Consider the following 6,136-nt stretch of genomic DNA (forward strand, 5'->3'; position numbering starts at 1 on the left):
TACTATCCACTTGCATGGATTCAATACCAACAACTATGTAAGGAGGTGAAAGTGCTTAATGTGTCTCTTCAACTTCTTCTTCACCATTAGTAGGAGTACTAGCCTCCACATACACTAGACTAGGTGATTTTGGCTGCACACTCTCCTTAGTGACTTTAGGCATAGAAGTCATTAAATTCACTATGGTTTGCTCTATTTCTTTCCTAACTTCTTCATAATTTCCTCCCATCAGAAGAAGAGCTCTTCTTTTAATTCCTTAGCAAGGGTTCAATGCCTTTCAAAATTCTATCCAAACCTTCCTTAGTATTCACTTCACATAATTTGTTAATCATGCTATCTTCTTCTACTACTCTCTTCTTTCTATTTAGTAGCCTATTGTAAAGATCTTTTGTGATCTTACCTTGTATTCTATAAAATTCTCTAGTTGTCTCCTATCCATATTACTATACAAACCATAATATTTATTCAATTGTACAAAATTATCATCATTAATAATCTACATGTTTAGATTCTCTACCTTTGGTTTCCATGCTTTCTTTCTTGTTGGTGTCCTTCCTTCTTCAACTGCTTGCTCAATTGGCTTGTCTTCAAGTCCATCATCAAATTCCTCAGAATCACTGATTTGCAATGTTTTTCTTCTTTTCCTAGGTCCACTGGTGCTTTGTTTGACCCTCTTCTTTGAAGGTTGTGTAAGTTCTTGTTTAACCTTTAAGAATCTTTTTGAATTTCTCTGTGCAATAGGTGTATCAACCTTCGATTGCTTCTTTTGCTAACCACATTGTACTCTAACTGGTTGCACTTGCACAACTATTGCATAAGGTGTTGTAGGTGTTTGCATTGTAGGTCCTACAATTGTTACACCTTTAGATGGTGTTGGAATAGAAATAGTTGTGGTTGCTAACACCTCAGGCTTATCACTAGCTTTTATCTCCATTTCTATCCCTTTGATTTCATTAAATTCTTCTATAGTCATACCAGATTCCTTGAGAATGGAATCTATCTTCTTCTCCACATTCTTCTTAATCTCTTTTCTATGAAGTTTAGAATGATCTTCTCACATATTTTCTAAGTTCCCCATCTAGGACATTTAGTGTCCTTCTTTGACTACAATATGATCCACACATAACCTTCAATGAGTTCTTCACTCATTTCATATCCCATGGGTTTAATGAATTTCAACCTGGGTTCTACTACTTCCATACAAGTAGTATCAGTTTCCACCATGAAACATATCTCATCTTTATACTTTTCCACCATAGAGGGAGGGATTTTGTATCTTTGTTTCATCTCTAATTGAAAGTTCTTCATCATTTTTTCAATGTCACTATCTCTGACAGTCTCTAATCTCATAAAACATTCATCACTTTCCCAACTTGTCATTCTAGGGAAATATTTAGCTGCATAGAAGAATAGACATGTTAACAAAGATTCAAATCTAAAGACTGCATTCTTAGTCTTCTTTAGCTTCACAATTTTTTCTAACAACTATGTTTTGACTATCTCGCACAAGTTGACCTTCCTTTTCTCCATTGCCATAACATATGCTGCATGCATGAATCCTTTTGGCACAAAGTTCACTCTAGAACTGTGATTCAACTTATATCCTAAGATTTTACTCAACACCTTGACTGCTCTATCCTAAATCATGTCAACCTTCTTGTTCCTTCCATCAAACCTAGTATACAAGTTTGTCTCAACTATCTTTCTTACATTCCTATCATTTACTAGATTACAACCTTCATTACTTAGACCTATGACCTTATGAATTAGGTAATTGTTAATTGTGATTTGTGCATCACCTATCTAAAACATCTCTTTGTGAACTCTACTCAAAATGATATTTGATCCATTCATCATTATCGAATTTCATGTAGAACATATACTTAATCAAATTTAACTCATTCAGGTATGTGTATTTAGATTTTAGGTTTAGGTCACCATTGCACATAACTCCTAAATCCTTATGGATATCTTCATCACCAATTCTCTCAAATTTATAGTGAAAATAACTTTTAATGTCTTCTATGTAAAGTACATTTGATGGGATTTGAGAAAATGCTCCTAACATAACATCTATGAGAGATATAAATGGGTGCTTCTTAAACTTGTATCTAGGTCTATCACTAACATCACATACTAACTGACCTACCATGCTACTTTCAAAATATACTAAAAATTTCAAAAAAAGCTTTGTAAAATACCTTTAATGTCATGTTTTAGGGCTTCTGCAATTTGCACTTCAAATGCCTTTCTTTGCAGTTGAATTCACTTTCAAATCACTGGTAAATCACTCCAATCTTTTTACACAAACAAATGGTACTCACAATCTTGCTTGCAATCCTTGAATTGCTTCATATATTACTCTATATTGAATGCTCATTTGCTTCCTCTTAAAAAAGCTATCACTGCTCACTAGTGAATTTGTTCTCTTCCGTACAACTTATTGAGATCACACAAATTCTTGTGCACTTGACCATAGCTTCCTCTTTATGTCCTCTACCTTCTGCTGATTGTGCAACTTCTAATTCAAAATCTCTCATCAATTCTGACCAATCAATTCTCAACCTCTATTGGAAATGCTTAATTTAGATAGGATAAGTCACAAATAATTTTTGACTTCAATTTATCATCAAGTGCATCAAAATACCGTTCCTCCAAAACTATATAAGAACATTTTGGATCCTTATCTTTCACAAATACTTCTTTAAATTCATCAACATGCTCTTTTACTACTTCTTTCTAATTGTTATCATTACTATTATCATTCCTTCTGTCATTCCTTTTATTTTTCCTTCTATAATTGGGATTCCTATTGAAGTTCCTTCTGCTCATTCTGTAGAATCTTGCTGTGTGTCCAAAGTTATTACATACCTAAAATATAGGTGCATTTCTTCTATGATTAGTTCTATTCTAATTTTGAGGTGCTTTGTAATTCTTTACAATATGTCTAAGATTGTTACACTTGTAACCTACAACATGTTTCCTTTCACTATTAGATCTTTCTCCATCATTAGATCTACTTTGTGATCATCCTCTTCCATTACCTACAGGGTTAATATTCCTAAACATTCTCCTATTCCCATTATTACTATCAACCATAGGTTTCTTACAATCTACTACTTTATTTCCATAACCATGACAATTTTAACAATAGAAACTAGTAATAGGTTTAAAATACTTACTAGTGAAATCTCTTTTCATATGACCAACATCATTGCATATGACACATCCACCTTTGAATTCATATCTAACTTCCTTGGATGGTTCATCTTTCTTAGGTTTATCAACTTCCTCTATTTTCTTTGGTTCATCATGCTTCATAAAAAAAATAATTTGTTCAATCTCTTTAGATAATTTAGTAGTTGTGCTTGATTCAATCTTACTTAGATCAGATTATTTAGGGGACTCAACAACTGGATCTTTTTCTATTGGATCCCAAATTGACACATTTGGAATAACCTAATGATAGGAAAAAATACATCTAGGGGTAGCTAATTCCCATGTTCAACATTCCTAATTAGACATTGGGGCCAACTATAAGGCTATACTTTTTCTTCTTGTTTAGGCTCCGCAAGACGTAGGGAGGTGAACCTATAGATTCCATTATGTGACCAGTTGCTAAAACCATAAATCCAAATCTATACTTAGCAGATGAAAACCCCCAAATCTTCTATGCTTATATAAACAACATAGACATGAAATAGCCAATAACATTACTTATGAACTTGATAAGTTAAGGGAAGGAAAATCCTTTCAGCTCTTCAACATAAAAGGGAAAACAATTTTATTAATATATTGATTTCAACATAACCAAGATTTGAGCAACAAAACATATAGATCCTGTAGTTGATCAATGCCTTATCTATTGGGCAATTCCACAAACCAAAAATGTACATCCTTGGATATCAGTAATATATCTCATATATCAAGACTCTAGATCTATCCTATTAGTTTGTGAATCAAACATCTGCATCAAGATTGAATCTCATACTTGACCAATCCCTCTAAGAAATCTACAACCCTAATATGATAAATCAAGCATTTATGTGAATCCTTGAATCACAAGCAAAATATTCCAAAATATACAATGTAAAATAGATTGTAACTAGATTTTTGCTCTTTGTTCACAAACTAAAGAAGATTACAAACAACATAAACAAGAGACAAGAATTAGACTGAAAATAAACTCATTGTTGTATTTTATTCATTTCTTTGAAACAAATACATAAAAGATGCATGAAGATAACTTATGAAACAACTGAATAGACAAGAACTATCTCTAAAACTCCATTAATGTTGTTCATACAAGAGAGAAATGCTCTACATGGTAGTATCACAACTATGGAAAACTTCTCCAAAATTTGGAATCAACCAACCACCAACCCTAAAGAATGAGAAGAAAAGAGAATAAAAAGAATGAAACCCATCTTGGATCAACTATGATGCTACCATTTTTCCACTTGAAGAACTTCCACCTATTGTTGTAGAACTTCTCTCTTCTCTCTTCCTTCAACTGAAAATCAGATCCACATCATTTTGCCTCTACCATATGATCAAAATATCTTCAAACTAATGGGAAACTCAATAAATTTTGTGAGAAAACCAATATCCCATCAAAATTCATGCCAAAACACATGCCAAATAGTTTTAGAGGCATAACAATACACAACATTTCCCCCCAAATTTGGATCCAACAAACTCTCCTATTTTCTTTTTAACTGATTCTAAAGCTCCACCATGAAAAATACTTATTTTGTTGAGAATGCCATTGATTTTACAAATCTTCCCATTTATTATGCATGGTAGAACCTACACACAATTTGACTACAAAATTAAAAAGTTTATCTTCTCCGCTTTTCGTTGATATATGATACTTCATATTTTTGGCAAAAAATAAGGCTCTCGTGCACATTTGAAAACTTTGGCCCTTAGCCATGAACAAAGCATTTTAATGTTGAAAAATATTTGAACTATCGTACAGTCTAAACTTTATATTATAAACCCTCTCAATTTAAAAAATTTAACCTCAAAATGCACATCCATGTTGAAGATATTATTATACATGTTTTAATATTTCAAATTTTGCATATCTCCCCAACTCTACCTTGGTCAAACCTTCCCAATAAGCACCACATGTCATTACCTTATAAGCCAAATCCACCACCTCATCTACTTGCAAGGCCAGGTGCCATGTGCCCCCATTTCACGCTTTTGATGCCTCAATCCTTAATTGCATCTTAACCATGATGACTACATGATAACCCTTATCTCCTCATCTCTGCGGTTAACCTTAACCACACATTAACAACTATCAAGTCATGAAAACCCTTATCTCCACTTCACAACTATAATATCTTAACTATGTCTTTTGCTTATGATGATGCAATTTAACTAGCATGCTCACTACACTTCATGATGTGTGATGTTGTGATTACCTCAAATATCATGCCACATGTCAACTTTAGGTTTGTTGTTGGGTTGCCACATAATCATCTTCCATGTCTACATTTGGGTTCAAAATTTCTTCCAAAGTTACTACCTAGACTGGGTCCCACACACAAGCTCAAACCTTTGCCTTTAAGCGAGGAACTTAAGACAACTACGTATTAAGTGCTATGATATAAAAAGATAAAAAATATTCACTACCTTGTCCATGTGGGACAAAATGTCATGCACTCCAAAAAAAAAAACCCCAACACAATCCTATGCCTCATTTGATGATCACTTCCTTTGCTCACCGTGGATACAAACAATCTCTCCAGTGGCTTGGATCTGTAGATATAACTTATTTGAAGATAACATCTCCATTTTCCCCAAAAAAAAGGTAACACTAGGATTAGATATACTTCATTCTCCTTCCTATAAGAGGTAGTCAAAGCTTGATCAGGGGTCTACAGATAGCTACCTTCTTTTCCATTCCTTCCATCCAATTTCTCATCCATGACTACTACTAAGTGACTTTTCTGACAGAATATTATATTGTGACATTATGTGGAGGGCACGATACATCTTAGAAATTCCTTTTGAGGAGTGACAAATTATATCTTTATTTTCTTTGACAATGTTCAAAGCCAAACATATGTGTGTTTGTGTTTGTGTTTGTTTCTGATATCTTGGCATTATAGGCTTCCAGCCA

Source organism: Cupressus sempervirens, chromosome 6 (assembly GCF_028749045.1).
Source record: "Cupressus sempervirens isolate cs-2001-9-10 chromosome 6, ASM2874904v1, whole genome shotgun sequence".
NCBI lineage: Eukaryota > Viridiplantae > Streptophyta > Pinopsida > Cupressales > Cupressaceae > Cupressus > Cupressus sempervirens.